At 45.9% G+C, this 26,407-nt stretch overlaps 1 long non-coding RNA gene across 2 annotated transcripts; it reads right to left on the bottom strand.

Annotated features, from left to right (window-relative positions):
* Window positions 1-13,848: 13,848 nt before the first annotated feature.
* On the bottom strand, window positions 13,849-20,012 carry LOC108350529 (uncharacterized). 2 transcript variants are annotated; one of them, XR_005502743.2, is made up of 4 exons: window positions 19,259-20,012; window positions 17,204-17,440; window positions 16,458-17,051; window positions 13,849-16,043 (listed from the first exon to the last, which is right to left on the bottom strand). It is a non-coding gene; the product is annotated as an uncharacterized LOC108350529 (long non-coding RNA). The 2 variants fall into 2 exon arrangements; XR_010065476.1 differs by having other exon boundaries at window positions 13,849-17,051; window positions 19,259-19,994.
* Between the last annotated feature and the right edge of the window lie 6,395 nt (window positions 20,013-26,407).

Below are 26,407 nucleotides of genomic sequence, written 5' to 3'. Positions count from 1 at the left end.
AGGAGAGCTGTCCCTCATAACTGATGGGATTTAGCTGAAAATCTTCAAGTTCCTTTGATCCTGTGTTGGAGTTGACCTGTGACCCCCGTCCACCACCCACAAGATGCCCACTGGGAGTGGGAGTCCCAGATGCCCATGAGCACTTGTCAAACACCTTTTACTCTCTTTACTGTTTTCATCCTTCCTGTCCTGTCCTCTGCCCTCCTACCCGTCCTTCAGATGTCTTCTCCCTCAATGGCCTCTTGCTCTTAAATCCTTCTCCCAGAACCTGTGACATTCAAAAGGTTTCCTGTTTGACATCTTCGGATTTTAGCACAAAGACGACACTGATGGTGGTAGGAGGTGACAGTTAATGCCACAGTCCCACTGGTACCCTAGTGACACACTGTATTCCTGCGTCTTCCAAAGGCCCTAGCTTCCTGTGAGAAAATTCCAACCTCCCATGAATTTACCTTAAAGTGTCTTAGGTCTCAGGTGGCCCAAAGCTGCCTATGTGCCTGATCTCTGTCTAGGGTTACATGTTTAATAAACGTTTTTCTAGCGTTGACTGTGTGCTCGTGCAAAATGATGCTGTCTTTCAATATCAAGAAAGCACTCTTAAGTTGGACATAGTGGTCCAAGTCAGTAATTCTACCACCCAGAAGGCTGAGGCAGGGAGATCAGGGCTTGAGAGCAAGCTTTGATTTCATAGTTCAAGACCAGCCTGGGCTACATGAGACCTTGTTGAAACAGATAATAGATAGATAGATAGATAGATAGATAGATAGATAGATAGATAGATGATATAAAAGATAGATACATGACATAGAAGATAGGCAGACAGATAGGTAGATGATAGATGATATAAAATATATTATATTGAAGAAAGATAGATTAGATAGATAGATAGATGATATATATGTATATAATAGACAGACAGATAGATGGATAGATAGAAAAATGATAGATAGATAGATAGATAGATAGATAGATAGATAGATGATATAAAAGATAGATATATAACATAGAAGATAGGCAGACAGATAGGTAGATGATAGATGATATAAAATATATTATATAGAAGAAAGATAGATTAGATAGATAGATGATATATATGTATATATAATAGACAGACAGATAGATGGATAGATATAAAAATGATAGATAGATAGATAGATAGATAGATAGATAGATAGATAGATAGGCAGACAGACAGATGATAAATAAAAAGAGGAGAGCAAGGAGAGAGAAGGAAGGAATATAAAAATAGAGCTATAGGCTTCAGCCTTCTCTTAGGGTCTTGGCTGTGCAAACACACTGGCGAGTGTGTCTTTCATTGCTCCTCCACTAGAGTGAGGGAATGAGCAAGACATTGGCTTTAGTTTTGCTCTCCCACTTCACTATGAAGATCTCCTTGGAGAAACTGGGCCATCGAGTGGAGGGTGCACAGTAGACAATAATTTTGTATCAATTAGAAGTTCCCAGTTGCAAGTCATCCTTTTCTTCTATAGGATTTGTGTGTAGTAAATAAATGGTGAAATTATGCGTACAGTGAACTCTTAAAATGGTTATGAGTGAGGATGTGCTGTAGGAAGGCGCAGCCCACTGTGGGCGGCGTCACCCATAGGCAGGTGAGCCTAGGATGCATAAGGAAATGGGGCCAAGCAAGCCAGGAAGCAGCATTCCTCTATGGCCTCTGCTTCAGTTCCTGATTCCAGGTTTCTGCCCTGAGCTCTTGCCTTGGTTTTGCTTCATGATGGACCTGTAAGCTACAAGAAACCTTTGCCTCCCCAAGTTGTCTTTTCATCAGTGTTTTATCAAAACATACAAGGCAAACCAAAACAGGAGGTCGAGTGGATACATTAGTTCATGTGGAAAACATACATGCTGTGTGTAAGTCCCACCCATGTAGAGCAGGCACAGAGTAGAGGTTACGTGTTTGTAGCATGTATAGGGAGAGGAGAAAGAAAAAATGGCTTCCAGAAAATGAAAGACCCTTCTAGGGTATAACTCAGGGCCATGTAAGTTACTCTAGTCAAACACAGGGAACTGCTCAGGATGCAACAGGGTGAAGGCTCCCTGCTCTCAGAGTCTCTGGTCTGCTCAACACTGGCCCCTTGTCAGTAGAACCTGAAGCCCTTTAAGGGTTGCTATGCAGCACGAACCCCACTGCTTGGCATGAGCTCTGCTCACTTTGGAGACCTTGCACTTGGGTTTTCTGTGGAACGCGCCTTGATCCACTCCAGGGGGATCAAGAACCACCTTCGCTGTTTCTAGACTGCACAGGTCGTGAAGATCATGCTTCACACCGGCCTGGAGGTTAGTAATGGCCTGGAACCCTTTCTCTGCATAGTTCTTGGGTCTTCCTTCCCCTCCCATACTTCTGCTAGCTGCTTCTAGATCCTTCCTTAATGGAAGAGTCCATGGTTTTACAATTGTAGATATTCAGAAAATGACAGGAGGTGTTGCTAACTCTCCAGGTGCCTTTCTCTCTGGGAACACAGCACAGTTGCCTGTTTGCCTCAGCTGAACCCTGATACCAGTCCTTTTATATTGTAATTCTAGCTCTAGACAAGTAGGGAGGCCCCCTTGCTGGCTTTCCCCCAGGAAGAACACAGAGCCAGGAGAGCACTGTGCTGTGAAAAGAACTTGTCTCTTCTTTTTTAGCTGTGACAGATTGTGACTCCTACAAAGGGTCTGTGGTAATATAGATATTTGTCTGACATAGTCTTCCAGAACATTCCAATCCTCCCTCAAGATGCACAGTTAAGGTTGATCCCCCTTTGAACTAAGGTGGATCCTCTTGCCTGCCTTAAAGAACAAAGTTTAGAACTAGCAATGCTGCCTGCTTGCCTGCCTCCCTGCCTGCCTGCCTGCTTGCCTGCCTGCCTCCCTGCCTGCCTGCCTGCCTGCCTGCCTGCCTGTGTGTCTTTGGGTCCAGATCAGAGGTGGTAAGGCAGCACCAGCCAAGCTCGAGGCATTAGTTTGAGAGCCTGGCCACCACAACACAAGGCATCCCAGACCTCATCGGAAGGAGCTGAAAGTTCCACTTCTCGGCCATGACGATTCCCAGCTAGTCATCAGCCCCGTTCACCAGCCATGGTGGTCAAATACGTGGAGTGGAGTGAGGCCTTCCCTCTACACAGGTCCATCCAGATGGTGCACTGGTGTACAGAAGAAATATCAGTTGCTGTGCTGTTTTGAGTCTTTCTGTGGTGGTTTGAATGCAAATGGCTCCGAAAGACCCCTAGGGAATGGCACTATTAGGAGGTGTGGCCTTGTCAGAGGAGGTGTGTCACTGGGAGCGGGGCTTTGAGGTCTCAGATGCTCAGGCCAGGCTCTCTCAGCTGCCTGTCTATGCCTGTCTCTCCAGCACACTGCCATGTTCCCCACAATGATGACAGTGGGCTAAACTTCTGAACCTTTGAGCCAGCCCCAATTAAGTGTTTTCCTTTATAAGAGTTGCCTTGGACACGGTGTCTCTTCATAGCAATAGAAACCCTGAGACGTTTTCCATTTTGGAATGATTTGGCATGCGGGAGCACATGACTATGCAGTAGAACTGAGGACCGGGAGGTTTCAGAATCTTTCCTTGTGGCTGTTTCACGTGACCTGGGATCCCTTACGTTTATAGTGGCTGCATTCTGGAGCAAATGCATGCCTCTTGGAGGAAGCAGTGCCGTCTCCATGCCTCAGACTTAGATGACTGGCGTCATCAATAGACACCATTGCAGGGTGTAGAAAGAAACCCAAGCCTCAGGAGGTGTGTGCGGTCCTCATTGTCTCTGCCCGGTTTCAGTTATGACTGGGGTCTCAGGTGAGGCATCTGTTCCTACCCACGTGCACAACAAAACAAAAGAAAGGAGGAACGGCTAGAAAGATGGCTATGTTGGCAAAGTGTTTGCCTCACAAGCATGAGCACCTGAACTCAGCATCAAGCACCCACACACGCGTGTCAGGCATTGTGGTGCACATCAGCAACCTGAGAGCTTGGGAGGTAGAGACAGGCAGGTCCCTGAAGGTTGCTGGCTAGTCATCTTAGCCTAATCACCACACTTTAGACCAAGTAAGAGACCAAGTCTTGAAAGCAAAGTGGATAGTGCATGAGGAATGAGAGCTGAGAATGCTATCAGACCTCTACACACATGTGTACACACATGTGGGCTCACATGGAGAGGCACAGAGACAGAGTCAATGAGGAGGAGGAGGAGGAGGAGGAGGAGGAGGAGGAGGGGAGGAAGAAGAAGGGGAAGGGGAAGGGGAAGAAGGGGGAGGGGAAGAAGGGGAAGGGGAAGAAGAAGGAGAAAGGGAAGAAGGGGAAGGGGAGGAAGGGAAAGGGAAGGAAGGGGAAGGGGAAGAAGGGGAAGGGGAAGAAGAAGAGGAAGGTGAAGAAGGGGAAGGAGGGGAAGGGGAAGAAGAAGGGGAAGGGGAAGAAGGGGAAGGGGAAGAAGGGGAAGGGGAAGAAGAAGGGGAAGGGGAAGAAGGGGAAGGGGAAGGGGAGGAAGGGGAAGAAGAGGAAGGGGAGGAAGGGGAAGAAGGGGAAGGGGAGGAAGGGGAAGGAGGGGAAGAAGGGGAAGGAGAAGGGGAAGGGGAAGGGGAAAGGAAAGAAGGGGAAGGGGAAGGAGAAGGGGAAGGGGAAGGGGAAGAAGACAAGAAGAAATGATTTCCACAGATTTTGGTCTTGTGGCACTATTTCCCGTTAAGTAATCCAGGGGAACCATGGGGAGTTTGGAGGCCAGCATGGCTTCTCTGCACAGCTGAAATCCTCTAGCAATCAAAGTAAAAAGTCATACCATCTACGTTCCATTTGCTCCTTCACAACCCCTCATCCTGAGAGGGCTCCCTTGTGTGGATCATAACAGATTTGTGTGGTCAGACTCATCAAACTCACGGGGCAAATTGTTGTGTTGAAGAGTTAAGATCTATTGAAGAAACAGCGGAGGGAGAGAGCTGAGCTCTGGTAACTAGCCAGCAGCCAGCTTGCAGGGGCAAGATGGATGGACACACACTCATGCAGGGTTGTTATAAATTTTACTGATATTTACAAACCATCATAGAATAGACAATATCTCTTTAGTATAAATCCCATAGCCTTCATTGATTCTCATATAATGCTTTCATTGCATTGATTTCCCTCTGAGACTTTGTATCCATGGTCAACCTATGGCTACAGTTGATAAGTGGAGGTAGCTGGGACATGATTACTCATTAATATTTCCGTTTGCTGTAAACAGGAAAATGAACAGTACGGAGGAATGTTGGGACTTCACTTATTCACCAATGGCATGAGTTTATCTCAATTGCATTTTCTGAATACTGGAAACTTATTTTGTGAGTGGGGGGCATGTGTTCACACCTATATATGTGTGTGCATGTATGTATTATGTGTATATGCATGTATGATTGTGTGTATGTGACATGTTTGTATGTGTGCACATACATATGTGTGTTAGTATGTGTATGACATATGTATGTGTTTTAGCATGTGTATGACATTTATGTGTATATGTGTGTGTTAGTATGCATATGACACATGTGTGTATATGTGTGTTAGTATGTGTATGACATATGTATGTGTGTGCATTTGTGTGTTAGTATGTGTATGACATATGCATGTGTATATATGTGTTAGTATGTATATACATGTGTATTGTGTGCTAGCATGTGTATGACATATGTGTGTATGTGTGTTAGTATATGTATGACATATGTATGTATGTGCATATGTGTGTTAGTATGTGTATGACATATGTGTGTGTGTTAGTATGTGTATGACATATGTATATGTATGTATGTGTGTTAGTATGTATGACATATGTAAGTGTGTGCATATGTGTGTTAGTATGTGTATGTGATACACAGTCCCCATAGAGATGGTCTAATAATTTCTTGTTTATTAAATTAACTTCTTCAACGTTCGAGTAAGTCTATAAAAGAAGTTTTTAATTTTAAATTTTTGATTTGTAACATTTGCCAAAGTGTGGTGATTAGGCTAAGATGACTATACCACATTGGTATATTTACCAATGTCAGCATTATAGGAAGTGCTGTGCTACACACAGAGCATCAGACTAAGCCCCGAGAGCACAGGTCACAGCAAAGCAACAAGAAAGAATCAGGGAGGAATTAAATTTTAACCATTTATTATATTCATTATTTTATATAACCATAAATTATCATGGTTTTTAAGTAATGACTTGTTACATTGTTTCCTTGTTTGTTTATGGAAGGAAGCATGTGTGCTGCGCACAACTTGTGGGAATTACTTCTTTCCTTCTACCACGTGGGACCCAGGGATTGAACTCCGGTCCTCCGATTTGTCAGCAAGCTCCTTTATCCACTGAGTCATCATGCTGGCCCCTGCAATGGGTGTTTTCTGAACATTTGAGAGTTGGAGCTCATAAACATGTGTGAGCCTGTTATCTGCAGCTCACCCAGAGCACAGAATGACAGAATGACGACCTGGAGTGGAGAGGGCTGCAGTTCCCTGCGTGGGACGCACACAGAATCACAGAACAGCTTTAGAACTCTGTGAGGTCGCCCCGCAGTCGGGCAGAGCCAGAATGGCTGGAGCTGGGCGTTGCACTTTGAGTGTGAAACCTTCCCCACAGGCCCGTGGGTTTGAACACTTGGTCTCCGACTACAAGACTGCAGACTAGACAACTGGACCACCTACCAACCTCTCCCTCAACTTCTGGTGCAAATTAATATTTCTGTCTCCTGGTTCCTTCAAGATATGAGGAGCCCCTGCCATGCTCCACAGCCACTATGAGCCCCACAGTGCCTGCCCCATCATAGTGCCACGTCATCTCCCTAATAAGCTGCCCCTGTTGTGTATTCAGGCAGAGAGGTGAGCAAATAACAGAGGAGGCCTGGAAGCCATCTTTTAACCATTTCCCTGCAGTTTTGAGAATTTCATACGTGTATACAATAAATACGATCATGGCCACTCCCGTTCACCCCAAAAACGCCTCTCACTCTCTCAGAGTCTCCACTTCCAACTCCAGGCCCCTTTTTGATAACGGCTAAGGCTAAGTCGGATGAGCGCTCGCATACACACCTGGCGTGGGAGCCACTCGCTGGAGCACGGGAAACCCACTGGTAGCCACATCCTCCCCCCAGCAGCTATCCACTTCTAATATCCCCTCAGAGTGGGTGGACCCTGTGGATCGTCTACCCTGGCGATGCTAAGACTGAGGCTGACTTGCTCGAGTGCCGGTCTTAGGCAGGCACCGGCAGCTGCTGTGGGTTCATGGTTAGTGGTCGCCGTGCCGTGACAGACAATAGCGGGAAACCGCTGTCCTTTTGCCTTTCCTCAAATGAAGCCAGTGTAACACCAAGGCTGGGGGCCACCAAAGGAGACAGGGAGATGAACCCCCATACTCCCAGAAGCTCTAACTGATACCACGGGTGTGGGATGCCTGGTGGGGTAGAGCGGGTCTGAGTCTCCAGAAACTCAGGATGCACACCTCAGACAGTAGGCGCCTCCCTGCTCCCTGCCAGATTCCTGACCTGGAACACGTGCCCCGCTTCCCACATAAGGAAACATGACCTGTGGTCACAGAGGCCCAGATCAGAGTTCTGCATGCTAATGAGGTACCTAGAGGCCCTGAGGGTTTAGCCAATAAGCTTCCCTTCCCAGACATTCCTCCCTGCAAAAGGTATTGAATAGCAGGTCCACCCTGAGAAGTCGGTATGCGTCCATTTTCCACGATGAACAGCCAATAAACAGTTTGGAACCAAAGACTGTCTCTTACATCTACTACCGCTATGGGGAGCATGGGGCAAGCCTTCGCCTACTGAGTCACGGTCAAACTCCCTTGTAGAAGGCCTCTCTGTGCCTCCAGCCAACCACTGGCAAGCTAAGGACAAACACCACTGAGCTAAACCGCTGAGCTAAGCCAGAGCCCATGGACATGCTGACACTTCATTCCCAACTCCTCTGTGCAGCTTGTAGTGGACAACTAGATGTTGGGGGCAGGGGGCGGGCACGGGGAACACTGGCTTCTTTGGCTTTCCCACATCTCAGACTGTCTTGAGACCCCTGGGTGGTACCTTGGCACTTCCCTAAAGCCCAGCACCTGCCCAGCAGCAGCTTGTGATAAGCACAGTCAAACTCCCTGTGTTTGCCTCCCCAGCAGCCGTGCCTACCGGTCCATGGGTCTAAATAAACGTCCCACGCATGTTCCCCAAGTTTCCAGGTCCTTCAATGGCCCCTCTTTTTCCATTAACTCTGATCACTCGTAAGTAGTTTTAATGAGAACTGGTGGCATTAACAGTGTTTGTGACACTGGATGCTCCTGATGCCCTAAATTCCTAAGCCGCAAGGTTACGATATAAGGACATGAGCCTTTGGGGAGCAGATTGGGCCGTGGGAATTGTATTCCTCATCGCTGTGACAAGACACCTGGCACCTTGAGATTACAGTTTACCACGGTGGACCAGGCACAGACACAGGAGGATGAGGTGGTTGGTAACATTGTATCCACATACAGGGAGCAGAGGAACTCACCTCGCTTTCTTCTTTTTATCCAGTCCAGTATCTCAGTTGCATGCGGCTGGGGTCAGTCTTCCCCTCTCAGCTAACCCAATCTACAAATCCCCTCACAGATGTGCCAATCGATTTGTCTCCTCCAGAAGTCTAGACGGCAATCACGTTAACCGTCACAAAAATGGAGCCCTCGTGAATGGGACTGGTGGGTTCGTGAGAGAGAGCTCATGGAGATTCCTCTACCAAGCTAGGATACATCAAAAGGAGCGCTTTCTGCAAAGCGTGAAGCAGGCCCCCAACAGACAGCAAATCTGTCTGTCCTTTGATTTTGACCTTCCAGAACTCAGACCGCGCAGCACATAAACCATGCAATCTGCGGTATTCTGGAATAGCATCGAGGAGGGCCCTGTCTATCAGGGAGGTTCCTTACATGACTAAGGGATGAAAGCACACAGTGATGGAAGTGATAGGTCACACAGGTCAGCTTGTAGCATTACCCCATGCCTGATACCAGCCCCGGAGATGTGGACCAATGGATTGAAAGACACGTAACTTTAGAAGGGAAATAGAACAGTAGATCTGGGATTTGGAGAGTAGTGGTAAAAACCACAACCATTCTAGCTGCCTCACGGAGAGAATGCCAGCCAACTTCATTTCTGTTGCAGAAAATATATTCCTGGGACCATTAAAAATCAACTTTGGGGGGCTGGGGATTTAGCTCAGTGGTAGAGTGCTTACCTAGGAAGCGCAAGGCCCTGGGTTCGGTCCCCAGCTCCGGAAAAAAAAAAAATCAACTTTGGGGGCTGGAGAGATGGCCCAGCAGTTAAGAGTATTGGCTTCTCTTCTAGATAACCTGAGTTCAAATCCCAGCACCCACATGGAGACTCACAACCATTCCTAAGTGCAGTCCCATAAGATCTGATGCCTTCTCCTGGCCTCTGTGGCATAGCATACCTGTGGCACATAGACATGCCCGCAGGCAAAACACTCGTGTACATAAACACTGAAGACTTAAAATGTTCATTGAATCCCCCTTATTGCCCCCCATATTCCCCTGTACTGGGGGTCCAACTTTGGCAGGATCAAGGGCTTCCCCTTCCCCTGGTGCCCCAACAAGGCCATTCTCTGCTACCTATGCAGTTGGAGCCCTGGGTCAGTCCATGTATAGTCTTTCAGTAGTGGTTTAGTCCCTATACCTGTATGGGGGAGGGGGAGGAGAGGGAATGGGGGCTTATTATGGACAGGAAACCGGGGAAGGGGAATAACGTTTGAAATGTAAGTAAAGAAATATATCTAATAAAAAATTAAAATAAAATGTTTGTTGAAGTTGCATTTATTTCTTTTGGTTTTTAGTGTTATTATGTCATTTATTTCTTCTCTTTATCCCCCTCCAAACTTTCACACACACACACACACACACACACACACACTCTCCACTACATGGAATCTGGGACCCTAGACAAACATTTTACTGGTTTTTATCCCTAGACCCACATCCAACTATTTAAAAACCACTCTTTGATGAGGACTGTTCTCACCTGGGGTGATCTCCTGAACCACGGGACATGCTCTCTTAGGTTTGCAGTCAGCACCGGGCAGATTTTGTCAAATCCTGACTCAAAGTGTCACAAGTCATGAACCGGCATCAATCCTGATTGCTGCTGTTGGTCAGTCAGGAAAGGAGGTAGCAACAATGTATCCGTGTTATTTCTGTGGGTTGACAGAGACTCCGAGGGAAACCACCAGGGCCTTGGCTGCAGCAGGTTCTAGACTGTCTACGGTTACCTAGCGTTGTACTGTGTTTTAGATACTCCAGTTTGTATAAAACAAAATCTTAATCTCAAAATAGTGTGCGCGCTTGGGGTGTACATTAAGACTGACGAACAGTAAATAATGCAGAACAGTGGCTAGCGGGACATGACTCAACATGGTCACTTAAGAAGACCATTTGAAAACATGTTTAGTAAAATTATGTCACTGTGTAATGTGTCAGTTCCACTCTAGGGAATAGATGCAAAAGAAACGAGCACCCACATCTGTGTGTTGCTTTTACTTAATGTTTAGCTCACATCGTTTATAACCCCCAGAAAAGCCGGAACAATGGCTACCCGACCACTGATAAGTGGGAGAAACAACGTGGTGTAGCCATGTTGCAGAAAACTACTAAGCAGCAGAAATGAATGAAATGCTCATCTGAGGTAATCTGCATGATGACTCTAAACAGTCTACTCCATTTGGATGGAGATGCTCACTGGTGTGGCTGACGAACCCAGAGAGCCTTTAGAGGAAATGGGTTGTCGCTGAGGTGTTTAGGTTTGAGAATCGTCTTCCAAAACTAATCTGTTCATCTGCCCCCACCCCTGTTCTCCCTTTCATGTTCCTGCTGCCACAGCCAAGACCCACTCCTGATGTTAAGGCTTCCTTGACAGGGTAGGCTAGCCCCTCTCCCCTCTTCCCTGCACTGTAGCCAAAATCAACCTTCCTCCCTAGAGCTGCTTCTTGTCTGGTGTTTGTTTGGTCATAGCAACAGGGAGAGTATTCAAGCATCGCACCTTCCGTGTTCCCCTACTGAGAAACAGCCAGCCCACCCTAAGAGAGGCAGACTGGGGTGTCAAGAATTGAGTGTAGGAATTTGGCATCACTGTCATGGGTACAAAGGATCATTTGGGAGTGATGGGGGTGATGGTTTGTGGTACTTGGGTGTCTTGTCTCAATAACTTTTTTCCATTACTGGGGGATTGAGTCTGGGACCCTAGACACCACAGACCTACATCCTGAGCCCTTTTATTTCTTTATATTTATTTTTATTTAGTGAGATAGAGCCTTATTCAATCAGGATAACCCACATCTTATTGCATAGCCCAGGCTAGCCTTGAACTTGCCATCCTCCTGCCTCAACTTCCTGAATAGGTATAATTGTAAACCACCACTCCTGGTTCAATGGTGCCATGGATGAAATCAATTTTATGAAATTTAAATGGCATCCCAAGAGGTTGACATAAAATTAGTCTCAACATTAGTGGGGAAGAGGGGGAGGACACGGGTGTTTCTAACTACCCGACCAGGTAAGGCAAGACTCCATCCTCAGTCCTAGCAGAAAAGCAGTCGACCTGCCTCACAGTCGAAACGGATATAAGTAAATATAGCAGAAACCGCTATCCCCCTGTGGTAAATATACCTAACGCCATGTCTCCTGCAGCTCCCCGTTCACGCCTGGCCTGTGGTCTCGCTTGTGCACAGCCCTGCCAAATCTACCCGTGAGAAAGTCGGGGCCCTCAGCAGGCATGTGCAGAGTTAACCAGCAAGCCAAGGGCAGACGCCATCATTTCCTCCTGTCTTAAGGACCCCTTCTGTCTTCATCCTGTGCGTGCTCGAGGTCTCCTCTGCTCTAAACTGAGGAGCTGTACATCAGCTCGAAACACACTGCCAAACAGGAAAGAAATACAAGCACACTCGTCTAATTGATAGGATTTAATCTATATAATAAAAGGGAACATAGATAATCACTTCTACTGATTTAGGAGACAACCGAAAAAGCTCCTCATAGGTTGAATCTTTGTGAGCTATAAAAAAAAATGAATCCATTTACCTATCTTTGACATTCTAATAAAAAGATAAGATTATGGTTCTGGAGAATTATATCGATGATAAACTGAATCGCTAAAAGACAGAAACAATGCAATAAATAAAATACCACATTGCAAAGAGGCAGAACAATCAGCGAGGCTAACGACAAATAAATAAATTATGGTATATCCATGAAATCAGACACAATGTAGTCCAAAAAAAAATCATGTTTCACCAAATGCTTGACAGAGTAGGAAAATGTTTACGCTGTAATGTAGTGAGAGAAGCAAGATATGAAACTCCATAAAGAGTGTAACACCAATTCTGGCAAAAATAATTCTAGTTTAGACACACATTTATGTGCACAAATATGTGTATATATTCATATGTAATGTGTTTGTGTGTGTGTGTGAGACAAGAAAAACCCATCAAAAATAAAATCACCTGAAGTTCTCCACACATAGTAGTATACGGCATGGCTTTTATCATCTTCCTATATTTTGCAAGTTCACTCTTGAGGAAAACCCCAGACAAAAATATGATTATAAGAAATACTATCGTTGGAAAGTAAAGTTTGTTTTTATACAAATCCCAGTTCTGCAAATAAACCCAGGGAGTTGTGACCTTGGCAGCTCCCGTGGGCTTTTATGTGGAGAGACGGGGTCTGACCTCCTTTGTTCTGTTGGAAACTCACGTGTGGGGTGCTCCCAAGACGCCTTGGTCCCTCACCCCACAGCCCCTCATCGCCAGTCCGAGGCATCAGGGTTCTAGCAAAATGGGGCCTTTTGTGTGTCCAGTCTCTGACAGCTTTGAAAATTATTTAGCTCCCACCGTGATGGAATCTCTCTGCCTAAAATGATGGATGGGTACCAGCTGAAGGAGGATGACGAGAAACTTGAAAAATGATACAAGGGCTGGTGGACAGAGGGTTTCTTTCTCTTATTTTACGAAAAGTTGACAGAAGCTGGAAATATAGCATGGATTCCCGCTCTGTCATCTCTCTCTCTCTCTCTCTCTCTCTCTCTCTCTCTCTCTCAATCAGTAGCTGTACTTTATCAATGGGCTCTTTGAGGAAGAAAACCCAGATTAAGATTGGAACAAATTCCTGTGTCCTCCTTAAACAGTACTTGGGGGAAGCTCTAGGACAGGGTGAATGTGTCATCCATCAGTACTCACAGAGCGCTTCTCACCTGGGGGACATTACCTGGAGGACACTGGGTGGAGCCTGGCACGGGGAGACGAACTGGCCACAGGCTCTGCCTCCAGGGCTCAGTGTTCATAAATTTCCTCATTGTCCTGGCTCAGTCTTGCTCCTGAGTCGCACACTTGGCCACGATGGGACTGTTGAGGTCTGTGAGTCTGATCAGATTCCCATGCCCTTTCGCTGCCTCTCCTGTCAGGAGTTCAGAAAAGTCCAGTTCCTTGAACAGATTAACCCTCAACCTCGAAGAGCACACATTTGCCCACAAGGTTAGCTAGCCCTCTCCCTTCTCCCAGCCCCCTCCCCAGCACTGATGGAGGCATTTATCTTCCCGCTTGGGAGGTCACTCCAGCTACGTGCCTGTTACCTCAGGTGTTAATGGTTGACTGTCCATAAGATCGCACAAAGAAACAAGGGAAATAGGCTGACGCATACCTGGGCCCCAAAGACATGCAATGTCGTTTAGGGACCCTGAGGATATTCTGGTAGTCCCTCCAAAGTCTCTGGCAATGTAATATAAAACAGAAGCCATCAACACAGAGTACACACTGACTTCAAATGTGTAACTCAACGTAAGCCCGAACTTCAGACCTGTCTTTTCAAGATCGCATAAGGATGCGAAGAAAGGAATTTATTTTCTTTATCTTTAGCATCTTTAACTCAACAATCTGAAATCACAAACTGGTAATGCTTCAAGACCCAAAATTCCACAGTACAAAACTCATTCCATGTGCAAAACTATCAGAACATCGTGTATAAGGTATATCTGAGACATAGAGGAGGGTCACGTTTGGAGTGGGATCGGGTCCCCACGCCAATGGGGGTGATGTTAGAGCTGCAGGGTGATGAGGTCAAAGCTAAGGCTTTGAGGGTGAAGAGGCAGCGTGAGCCTAGACCAGAGAGGAGAGGTAGGACTCTCAGAGTCACAGGCTATCTTCCCCTCTGTGTATTCTCATGTCCTGAGAGGCATTCAGCAAACCTGAGAGAGAAGACTGAGGCTGAATCATGGAGATATGGAGTAGATGAAAATACTGCAAACACAACAGTGTGTAACGGGGAAATGCTCCTGGGTCACTGCACGTTGTGGAAGGGGTGGGTCACATGAGAACAGGAGGGAGAGCCAGTCTCCTTCAGCCATCAAATGGGAGTCACAGCCTGGCCCCAGTTTGCCTGAGTGATACACAGAGATGGGAACAGAGACAGGGTGGTTTACTTGGGAGTAACACTGGATGGTTATCTTCTTCATTTCATTTAATTCTATATGTATTTTCCTAATCCATCTGTCTTATTTTTAATATGACATAAGTTTCTATATAGCCATTTATTTTTAAGAAATACGAGATATTATCCCAGTGAGGACGATCTTGAGTCCAGGCTATGTGTGGGTAACACCATTCTTGCCCTTACTACGTCTGGCTGTTGTGCATATTTTATATGTTTTAAGATGATATTTTTAATTTTTAAAAACTACACGAAGATTGCCCACGTGGGTTTGTGCACATCAGTGCAATGCTTATGGAATCCAGAAGATGGCGACAAATCCCCTGGAACTGGAGTTACAGGCGGTTGTGGGCACCCAGTGCGGGTGCTGAGAACTGAACTTGGGAAGAAAGAGCTATAGTAGTCTTAATCGCTGAGCCATCTCTCCAGCCCCGCTGTGCTTATTAAATATCACCCAGGGTAATGTAAAAGTATCTCCATGATTCAGTCTCAATCTTCCCTCTCACGTTTGCTCCCTACTTCTGAATGCATCTCCCGACATGAGAATATACAAAGGGGAAGATAACCTGTGGATGCCCCCTGCCAAGAATCCTACCCAGCCCCTCTGGTTCACCCTACTCACCCCTGCCTCTCCACCTGCAAGGCCTTAGCTCCCACCTCCTCGACCTGCAACACTAACGTCACCCTCGTTGTCAGATTAATTTATCGTTCCTGTGACACAATGCATGACAGAAAGCCATTAAAGATGTAAAGTCTTAACAGTGGTTTACAGTCTGAAGGAACACAGTCCCTTGTGTCCACAGTGAGAAAGGCTTGGCCATGGTGGGAGTGACTCTTGGCAGCAGTGGGTATTTGCAACACAGCTTTTCACCTCACTTCTGTGCATAGAAAGCTCATGACAGAAGTGGAGTTGGACCATGGGCACTCACCCTCTGCCCCACTCCCAGGAATCACTTCCTTCAACCCAGCCCCACTTTCTAAAGGTTCCCAACTGAAGACCAGATGTTCAAACATGTGACCCGTGAGAGACAATCTGCATCGAATCGAAAAACAACTCTTTTAGGAGGATGTCTCCTTAGCAGAATTTTTGAATCATTCAGTCACCATACACATATGAAAGATAAGTGGTGCATACTGGATACCGGCCACCTCAAATGTCACCGCCAACTCAAGACTATGAAGCGTCAGCAACCTTGAGGTCCCCAGTTGTCAAGAAGAACTATTGGCAGGTGGTAATGTCAGCCCTAAAGAAAATGTGCAATGTTAGGAGACCCTGCTTGGTCTCCAGGTCCAGGGGCTGAGATGGGCGTCTTCTAGGTGGAGGCTAGTATTGCTGTTAAATGTCTTGTAGTGAGTGTCTAAGGGAGCCATCCAGATTTGGGATGGTCTGGCCCCAACTGTCGGGGGTACTGGGACTGAAGAAGCCCAGTGTCCTGGAGTGGACAGAATGTTCCCATCTGTGCAAACCACACTTATAGCAGGACAGCCAAACAGCTTCAGCCATCACTGGGGACAGGCCCTGATACACACATATGACCACGCCAGCTCAGACAGTCAACAGGTTCTCCAGGGCAGGAGTGAGGACTGGAAAGAAAAAAAGACAGACAAAACTATTACACGACTCCAGCCAGTTCTGAGGCTAAAGCAGACTTTTCATTTTCCAATCTGCTTTGATTCTGTTTTCAGTACATGCAGAATATAAAGATCAGTTTGGATCAAGGGACAAGCAAGTCTCCTGTAAACACCTTTCTGGGGGTTAGTCAGGATGACCAAGACAAAAGACTGCCACACATGCTTCCACTGAGCCTGCTCTGAGCTTTGCACTAATTCAAATGTAAATTTTCTTAATCAGGGCCCATTTCCTGAGCCCAAGCCCAAAGCCAGATTCCTGCCCCTGGTTTATTCTTTGGTCCTGATAAGGTCAGATTCCTGCCCAGTGTCTAGGAGCAAAGCAAGTGGTCCCAAAAAGCTCTCTATACAAACACAACTGAGACTCACCAAACATTGTCAAGCACAGAGGTCTCTGTTGTGTCAGAGGATTTGCCTGTGAAGGGCCATCTTGGATCGTGAATCCTCAAACCTGCCTCCAGTGTCTTTGGGATCGTGGCTCACATCTAAAACACTGTGTGCTACTCCAACCTCCAGCATTTGCTCCTGAACCCCCTCTTCTCTCTGATCGACAGATACAGGGCCTTCTGGTCAACCTGCTTTAGTTACCTGAGAACATGACTTTCTATCTCTATAGCATCACTTCCCACAATCACGAAGTAAATGTCACCAAGTCCATGTAAATTCTACATCCAGATAGCTCAAATGGCACCCTCTAGACCGGGTGACTGTCCCCTATCAATCACTATTGGTTCCTGTTATAGTTGTAAACTAAAAATTTTATATTTCTAAGCTAACTGATTTTTAAAGGATGAGCAAGAAGCCAGTGGAGAGAAATGGATGCATCAGGGGTGGGAGGTTCATTGGATCATCCCTTGGAGGTTTCATATCTCCGCGGTGACCAAGGGCAAGCCTGAGTGATCCTTGGACCCATGGCAGTTTCACCATCAGATAGATCTCCCGGTAACGCTGGCGCCTCCTTTCCTGTGGATATAAAGAACACATACAAAACAGCGTGAAGATGACCAGGATGCAATGGACGCTCAGGGGGTGGTTTTCTCTGCTGTCCCCATCCCCAGATCAGAGCATCAAAGCTGTGGTGGTTGGAATAGGGATGCACCACCCCGTAGACTCACATGTTGGAATGCTTGGCATGTACAGAGTAGCATCATTGGGAGGGGTGGGTGTGGTCCTGTTTCAGGAAGTGTGTTACTGTGGAGGAGGGCTTTGAGGTCTTCTAGGCTCAAGCTAAGCCCGGTGTGGCATACAATCCTGCTGCCTTTGGGTCAGGATGTAGAACTCTCAGCTTCTTCTCCAGCACTAGGTCTGCCTGCCCTCCATCCTCCATGATGACAATGGACTAAACCTGCAAACTGTAAGCCAACCCCCAGTTAAACGTTTTCCTTCATAAGAGTCACCGTGGTCATGGTGTCTCTTCACAGCAATGAAACCCTGTCTAAGACAGCAGGCTTTGTCCTTGCTGTTACTCTCATGGAGATCCCTGGGAAAAGTTGTATCAATCCTCTTATAGCTTCCAGCTAATGGAGTAGGGTGTTTCCCAAACAGAGGTTAGGATGGAGGTAGGGCACTTCCATTTTTTTTTGTAATTTGGAGGTTAGCAATGTGGTGCCAGGGTCCAGGAAAGCTAAACACACCCACCATGGTGGGGATGGGGTAGGGTAGGGCATGTAGCTCAGTGGTTAGAGCACTGGCCACACTCAGGTGCGAGCCCGGGGACTTGCCCCTCAGTGCTGCCGCAGCAACAGAACAATAGCAAAAACCAAAAGAACCAATCTGTGCTGTGTGGCAGCCTGCGTCCCGTCCCTGAGGTCCCTCTGAAAGCCGCTATGTGCTTTTCAAGTTGCCAGCCTTCTAAACAGAGTTCAGTTCCCACCTCAGCAGTGGGATATGCCAGGCTTTCCTACGGGTGGCCACGGCGTCAGCTGGAGGTGCCAGGGCGAAAGAAACTGTCTCAGAGAGGAAGGGACTAGAGGCGAGCACCATTCCAAATATCACCTCGTGTTTATAGGACCCTGGTTTGATTCCACCTGGCACAAGGCACATAACTAAATATTAGGGTGGCAAGGGCCAGGCCTAGCTTGGAGACATTCCCATTTTCTCAGTCCTTTTTTTTTTAAAGCCTGGCCTAGGGTTGGCTAGATATAACAGCCACTGAATATATATCTCATCACAGTTTGTAAAGACAAAAAAAAAAAAAAAAAAATCGTTGCCAGCACAAGGGGGTGAAAGAATGCCAAATTTCAGTCTCAGATAAAAATTTTGTTCCTTGCTAAAATTTGCTGGAAATGGCTATATATATATATATATATATATATATATATATATATATATTGCAAACTATAATTTCCACTCCACTGTAGATGTGAAAGAGGAAACCAAGAAAGATTTTTTGGAAAAGAGCATAGATGTGGGGGCAAAAAATAGAAACGTACTGATCCTGTTTCCTCCTGGTTCCTATTTTTCCTGTTTCCTTTTATACCAACGAAGCTCTAACATCTCCTAATGAGCCCGGGCACTGCTGTCCTAACTTGACTTGTGGTCGCTGCCCACTTTTCGGAACCCCTCCGCTGTTATTCCTGTTATTCACAAAAGTGAGTACGGCTCACTGTCAGTCTTGTAAGCCGAGGTTTTCTGAGGGTGGCTGTAATTCAGTCAGCCACTGTGTGTTAAATTAACAACCCTGTCAGGCTAACAGTGAGCCTGTGCATGCTCTAACATGTGCAGTGAAAGATGATCTACGTCCATCCACCCAGGCCGGCAAACGAGTTTAACATCCTTTGGACAAATGTCTATTAAGTCGCCAAGCTGGGCCCTGTGCCGATTGCTGGGAATTCGTTTGTAGACTTGACAGGTTTGTTCCGGTCCCCATGAAGCTCACCGTTTCAGGGGAAACAGAGCCTTCCACAGTATGACCCAAGCTCGGAGGGGAAGCAGTGTGCAGTGATAGAGCGGAGGGGGAAAAAAATGAGATAGACAAGGAAAGGGCTGGAATGTTCTGTATAGAATATATTACACCCTGATGTACAGCCTGTTCTACCCAAATTGAAGCACCCGCCTCCTGCTTCAACTGATTCAGGAAGCTGATAGACAATGAAATTGACAGAAGTCCCACCGTTCCATAACAGTGAAACCACTGGGAGAAAGAGTATCTCTCCAGTGGAAATACCAACCATCAACAGGTTGCTCCTGAGAGTTTTTGTGAGTCGTTGGCTACTCTGGGGTGGGCCTTCCGGTGGTTTGGCTATCTTCCGGTGATTCGGCTGCCTTCCGGTGGTTCGGCTATCTTCCGGTGGTTCGGCTGCCTTCCGGTGGTTCGGCTATCTTCCGGTGGTTCGGCTGCCTTCCGGTGGCTCGGCTGCCTTCCGGTGGCTCGGCTGCCTTCCGGTGGCTCGGCTGCCTTCCGGTGGTTTGGCTGCCTTCCGGTCATCCATACTCCTAGGCTCAAACTCTTCCTGGAGCAGAGGAAAGCTTCCTCCTGGCTGCCTACAGGAGACAGTCTTCTTCTGCTGCCTCCTGATCAAGATGGAGGATTCCCAGCTCCTTCTCCAGCACCAAGTCTGCCTGTGTGCTGCCATGCCCCACGCCATGATGATAGTAGGCCGAACCTCTGAAACTGTAAGCCAGCACGGATTAAATATTTCCTATAGAAGAGTTGTTTTGAATGTGGTGTCTCTTGACAGCAATGAAACCCTGACTAAGACAAGAAGTAACAAGGATTTTATGTCACGTATGCAGTAAGCTCTATTCAGTGACCGGCACATGGAAAGAGATTAGTGACTTTTAGTGCTTTTAACTTTTAAGAATTTTAGTGTCCGATGCTGCTCCCTTCAAAAGGCCGAATCTGTTTTTCTGTGGTTGGTGCCTGTCAGGGCTGACTGGAAAGAACCTTGAGTATCGGGGACTCACTAATGTTTTACGATATTTTACCTCACTTTATGGTAGTCATTTATGACAAGAACAGGGTGGCATAAACTGCTGTACTGCAAAAGGGCATCATACAAACGACCATAAATCAAGGGGCGTGGCCAAGAAAAGGTCATAAAGGGGAGGCGATGGAGGGAAACGGGAGAGAGGCAAGGAATGGAGTTGGGAACTGGCAGCACAAACTTTGGGAGTGGAATTTCAATCAAGAACAGGCTTTAAAAAAACAGATGCCTTCCAGATAGTTTTAACTTCACGTCCATATTTCCAGGTAAATATGGTATGGCGTACTTCCATTGTTTCAGAGAGAAGTGCACAGTTGAAGGCGCATTCTTTCTTATTGGAGATGTTATTTCTAATCCTATTAGTGTGCTTGGGATCCGTATTGGACTTCAGAGAAATCTTAGAATTCGCAAGACTAGGAATTACTCCTGCAGTTCAAGAACCTATTGATGTCCCTCGGTCCTTGTGGAGCCCCACGGACTGAAGGGGGTCTCTTAATAAGTCATTTTTTTCTCAGACTCCTTCTTTTCTTCCTTTAATATTTCTTTTCTATTACTTTGGGAGGGGCGTACACTGATGAACAGAGAGACTCAGAGAGCACATAGATTCAGAGTGCTTGCTGTAATTCTGCCCAGAGACAGACAGGAGAGCAAGAATGGCGGAGAGCAAGGGCAGGTAGAACAGCTCTCAAGGTCCTGGTTGAACAGACCTTGGTTAGCTCTTGATAAACATCAAACTCAAATCAGAACAACTGACATGAAGCCAATTTCCAGTTACAACTTTATTGTGGTTTTCAGGTACCTCCGGTAGCAAACAGAAGGTAGATGGCAAAAAGAAATAAACATAGGAAATAAAATGGATTCTCTCTTGTTTTCATCCAGAGGAAATACTGTAGCTAAACACCCCTCCGCCCCAGGTACTGTGTATAAAAATGTGTTCAGTGTGGGAAGTTTAACTTTAGAAAAGTCAACTCTCTAAAAGTCTACTCCCCTTTCGGATGGAGTAAGGGCTCACCTTGTTCAGAAGATGCGGTATCTAACATCCTCTACACCATGGCTGGGGAAACAGCAGTCAGTAAGCAAGCAGGGACCTGAGTTTCATCCCCAGAATCTGCATTAAAAGTAATTGGGTGAGAGAATGAGTTTAGAACCCCAGATCTGCAGAGACAGAGTTAGATCTGTATGGTCAGCCAGCCCAGACTACTTTACTCATTTTGAACTGGTTTTTGCACAGGATGAACAATAAGGTCTAATTTCACTTTCTGCAGACTCTTGGTTCTAATTCTCAGTTTGGAGGGCCTTGTTTTTTGTTTGAGTTCCGGATGTATTTAAATATCTCAGAAGCTTAGTTATCCAATGCAGACACCTTACTCTTTGCCTGAAAATGACACCCTTTTTTTGGCCCCAGAATAACAGTAAATCTTCAATAGATAAACAGCGAGCTCCGAAATGTTAATTTGCAATCAAGGGGGAAAAAAACTGGAAATACTGTGAATGTCTACTGAAAGCATTTCAGTGAAATTACAGCGACGTCCTAGTAAATCATTGTCCAGAGGTATTTAGGATATGGAAAACATTATCCAGAGGTGTTTAGGATATGGAAAAGTAGCACTCGTTGAAGGTATGAAGAGGAACTGCTATCATCACAAGAATGTTCATGTGAAAATCCTATGTAACAGAGTACCATGTTCTTTAAGCATATACAACGAATTTCTTAAGTAAAAGAAAAGAACCTTTCCTCCTTCCTGGGGCTGCTTTCTCTGTTGACAGTCTTCTCTCTTGTGTAGAGACGAGTTAATTGTGTGCAGTCTTAGTTGTTGATTCTGAGGGAGGTTTCCTGTGCTGTAGGGGTCCTGCTTAGAAGGTTCTTGAGAACATACCCAAAGGACTCTGCATCCTGCCACAGAGATGACTGTTCCTTGCTGCTCCACTCATGATAACAAGAAAATGGAGCCAGCCTAGATGACCACCAACAGATGGACAGATAGTGAAAATGCGGTTCACGTACACAGCAGAATTCTGTTTCACCGCAAAGAAGAATGGAGTTTTGAGATTTGCATGGACATGGATAGATCTGAAAAGTCTTCTATTAAAGTAGGACTGGGATGAAGAAAATGGTTCTTATGATGGGGATTTCTGGGGCAATTTCCCTTTCCGGCATTGTCCATTTCTTTGCTGGTCAGGCTGGTATAATGGGCTTCTACCCCACGGGTGTTATGCGTTTAACCTCCTCTTGTCTTGATAAGTATGTTGAGTAATGTCCGACTTTTTCCTGTTTACACAAATATTCTTATGCCATGCTAATGAAGTGAGATTATGTGTGATATTGTTCTTCATTTTCTTTCTATTTCTCACACTCCCTAAACAAACATGTATGTGGCTTTTGAAATATGGAGAATTCCGTTTTAAAAGGTGAGCTCTCTTAGTGTTTATGTCCTTCCTTTCTTGGAAAGCAGCGGGTGCAAATAAACATCTTACAAGTTAGGTGAGAATGAACAGGCATGCAGCTGTCCAATACACTTAACTCCATGACCAAAAGCAACTTGGGGACAAAAGAGTTTATTTCATCATATAGTTCTGATGTCATGGTCTATCCCTAAAGTCAGGGCAGGAGCTAAAGTAGAAGCCATGAAAGACTGCTGCTCTCTGGCTTGCTCTCTGGATTATTCTCATCTCGCTTTCTTTAATAAGCTAGGCTCACTTGCCTAGGGATGGTGTCGCCCACAGTGGGCTAGTCCTTCCCACATCAATCAACCAAGACAGTCTTTCACAGACATGGCCACAAACCAATCTAATGAAGGCAATTCCTCAACTGAGGATCTCTCTGTTCCCAAGTTGTATCAAATTAAAAATACACATGGACAAGTAAAGTGTTCAAACATTATCTATGAATGAAGAAAAGGCTTGTCTTCAGAGAGATAAATTGTGAAGCAGACACACAGGAAAAAGAGACACCCAGAAACAAAATATGGCAGCAGAGAGTATAAGACAGTGGCTCATAGCCCACAGAATGAAGTTCTACCTCATGTAGCATGAGAGCAGTGTACCCTTTGATGCTTCAGTTGAGCCTTTTCATCGGAAGGCCTCTGCTCACAGGAACACCCACTGGCCTGCCAGTGTCCAGTGCATCCTGTAGGAGAACAACTATGGTGGTGGAAGTGTTGGTGTGTCTCCATCACCGTCTGGGTGAAATGTTTTCAAAGACTCGGTCCCCAGCCTGGGGTGCTTACAGGGTAGTGGATGGAACCTTAAGGAGGTAGAACCTAGTAGGAAGGATTTGCTCCACCACATTCACCCCCCACCCCATGATGCACTGCCTTGCCATGGGTTGAACCCTCCAGAGCTAGGAGCCAAACCTTTTCTCTCTATAAATTGATCGTCTCCAGCATGCGTTACAGTAACAGAAAGCAGACTGACACAGAGTCTGTCTCATAAACCAGTGGCTCAAGGATCTAGATGAACAGAGCCCTGAACTTCCCAAAGGGCATCATTGCTTCAGGCCCTGGATAGGCAACAGAAATGCGCCCTGACTTTATAATTCACCATAAATGCTAGGTATGACGGGATGAGAGTCTAAGGCCAGCTTGTACTACACAATGAGTCCCCCGTCAAAACAAAAACAAGATAGGAGGGGAGAGGGCAGAGGAGGCGATGAACAGGGATGTGGGAAGGGAGAAGGGATAGAGGAGATGAGAGGTGAGGGGAAAGAGTGGGAAGAAAGGAAGAAAAGAGAAGGGAGGAGAGTAGCAGGGAGAAAAGAAGACAGCTCTTGGGAATCAGTTCCCTCCTTCCATTGAGGCAGCTGGGTCTCTCATAATTTCTGCCACCACTGCGTTGTAGCAGAGGAACTGCGGTGGGCAAATGAGCTTCCTGGAGACCGTCTGCCATTTTGCACAGTTACGGATGTAGCTCAGAGAGGCACAGCCCCAGCAGGTTTGCACCTGGGTTGCTTCTTGCTACCATCGCTGTTCTTTCTCGTGTGTGTCATCGTCATCTTCCTCATATACCCGGCATGGTGTGAATGGGTGTGGGGAGACCCCTCACTGCCTACAGCCTGGTGTGAGTGCTGCCTCAGAGACAGCTCACTCTTTCGGACAGTTTTCCCTACAGATCAAAATGAAGATGAGCATTCATAGAACAGTGCTGTTTGGATAAATCAATAATTTTTACAGAACCCATGATTTGATTTAATGGCTTTAGGACATTAGGGTACTTGATAAGGAAGATTCAGGAAATGGTTTAGGCTGTTTTGCAGGAAGACACAACAAAGAGCTAAGAGTGGGATGTGCCCTCTTTGTGGAGTAGTGAGGGCTGTAAAGGCTAGAAGAGGAGCACACTGAGCTCCTGCGCGTTACAGGCACAGAGTTGTACCTGTGGGGAGGAAAACAGGTTTGAGACAGGTTAATGCTCAAAGAAAATATTTATTCCAGGTTGGGTCTGAGTTCCTCGGTCTTGTGATCTAAGGACGTGGTCACAGGTTTCAGGGTGTAATGTACAAACACAGGGTCAGGAACAAAAAGTAAATGGTCCTACTATAAGAATAGAAAATAGACAATTGGCCAGTTTAGCTAAATAAGGTTTCGAAAACTAAGATATAAGATAAAGGGTAAGATTCCCGTCTAGCGTAGGGAAAAACAATAGATTTGTCTTGCTTAAACTTTGTTAATCAATGACAAACGAATTATTGCTTTGGGTTTGGGATAAATTTATGGAACGATAGATGGGAAATGTTAAGTTAGGTGTGGGTTTCAAAAGAATATATAATCAGCAATCCTGTTGTAATTTCCCTTTGTGTCATGATTTTAATCTGTTTTGAAGACTATGTTTTTTGTGGTGGTTATTTTTCAGAATATTTAACCTGTGGCTATGAGGTGATCTTTTTTCTTACATACAGGAAAGCTAAGAGAAAAAACAGAAAGAGAATAAAGATTTTGAAATAGAAATTGAAATAGAAAAAATAGGGAATAAAAAAAGATTGCTTCAACAATAAGACGTGTGTGTATGAATGTGTGTGTTTGTGTATGTGTGAGTGTGTGTGTTTGAGTGTGTGTGTGTTTCCCCCTTTTTTAATGGCCCCAGAGAATTAAGTTTTACTCTCTCAGAGAAAAAGTATACTGTGTGATTAGCCACCTACTCCATACACCCTCTTCAGTACCTGGCCTGTCAAAGCCAGGCTTCAATGGCAACGTTCTCTTCAGGACAACTGTCCTGCTACCTTCCAGGTAATTCTAGCTCCACTTTCCATCTGGCCAAATGAGGGCTGAGACTAGGAACGGATGGCACCATATCCAGTTTTCTCACATGGATTCCAGAGATTGAGCTCAGGTCACTATGCCCCCAGCAAGCCTGGTCATGCATGGAGCCATCTCCCTGGCCTCCTGCTATCTACCTTTCTATGTCACTCCTGACCTTCCGTGCAGTTGTGAACAATGGGATATGTATGACAGCCGTGCAGTTTTAAGGGGCAACAAAATTATCTACTGAATTAGGAAAGCATCCACATTCTAGGTTCCTCCAGATGGGGTCAGACTGAGCTGTCGTCTGGTTGGAAAGGCAGCTCGGGCTCTTCTTGATGCACTTCTTTGTTTAATCTCTTAGAAGAAGGGACAGATGATAAGTTGAAGTCATCCGTGGTTGGACACAGTGGCTGCCCTCGGGAGGAACCATTCCATCTTGGCTCATATTTAGATGGGCCAAAATGGCACATGCTGTCCCTCCGTGCCTTCCTCATTACTCTAAGGGAAATTCTAAGATGGCCTCAGTGGCTGTTAGTGGAGCTGATACATGAACACTGAACCAGTTGGCTGAGCCTTTCCTTGGACATCACACAGCCACCTAAGTTTATTTACAGTCTTCCTTCTGTTGTTGCTTTTCCATGACCTTATTTTTATTTTTGTTCTCTCCCCACAATGGGTCTGATCTCCCCCTGCCCCCCGCCATGTCTTAGTGTATATTATCATTGGGAGTGCTGCTTTATTCCCTGGGATGCCAGAATGAAGGAAGAAATGTTAAATAAATAAAGCTTCAGCCTCGCTGCAGCCATACCGCAGAGGTCTGGAGAAAGCAAACCCAAGGAGCGACGCTTGGAGTCATTACTCAGTGAGCACGTTCCCACGCGGATGGCAATCCTGGGGCACATTATGTTGTAAAACATCCGATCGCTCTTCGAGCTTCTTAAATTGGTCCAGATGCTCCTTAACCATAAAGAACTGTAATGGTGACTGGGTTTGTTTTTAAGCATCATCTGTTTCCAAATCTGGCACCTACACACACACACACACACACACAGAGACAGAGAGAGACAGAGAGAATGAGAGAGACAGAGAGAGAGACAGAGACAGAGAGAATGAGAGAGACAGACAGAGAGACAGAGACAGGCAGGCAGACAGGCAGATA

The sequence above is a fragment of the Rattus norvegicus genome, chromosome 3, assembly GCF_036323735.1.
Source record: "Rattus norvegicus strain BN/NHsdMcwi chromosome 3, GRCr8, whole genome shotgun sequence".
NCBI lineage: Eukaryota > Metazoa > Chordata > Mammalia > Rodentia > Muridae > Rattus > Rattus norvegicus.
The sequence above is the reverse complement of the archived record's forward strand: the minus strand, read 5'-3'. Positions and strand labels throughout refer to the sequence as shown.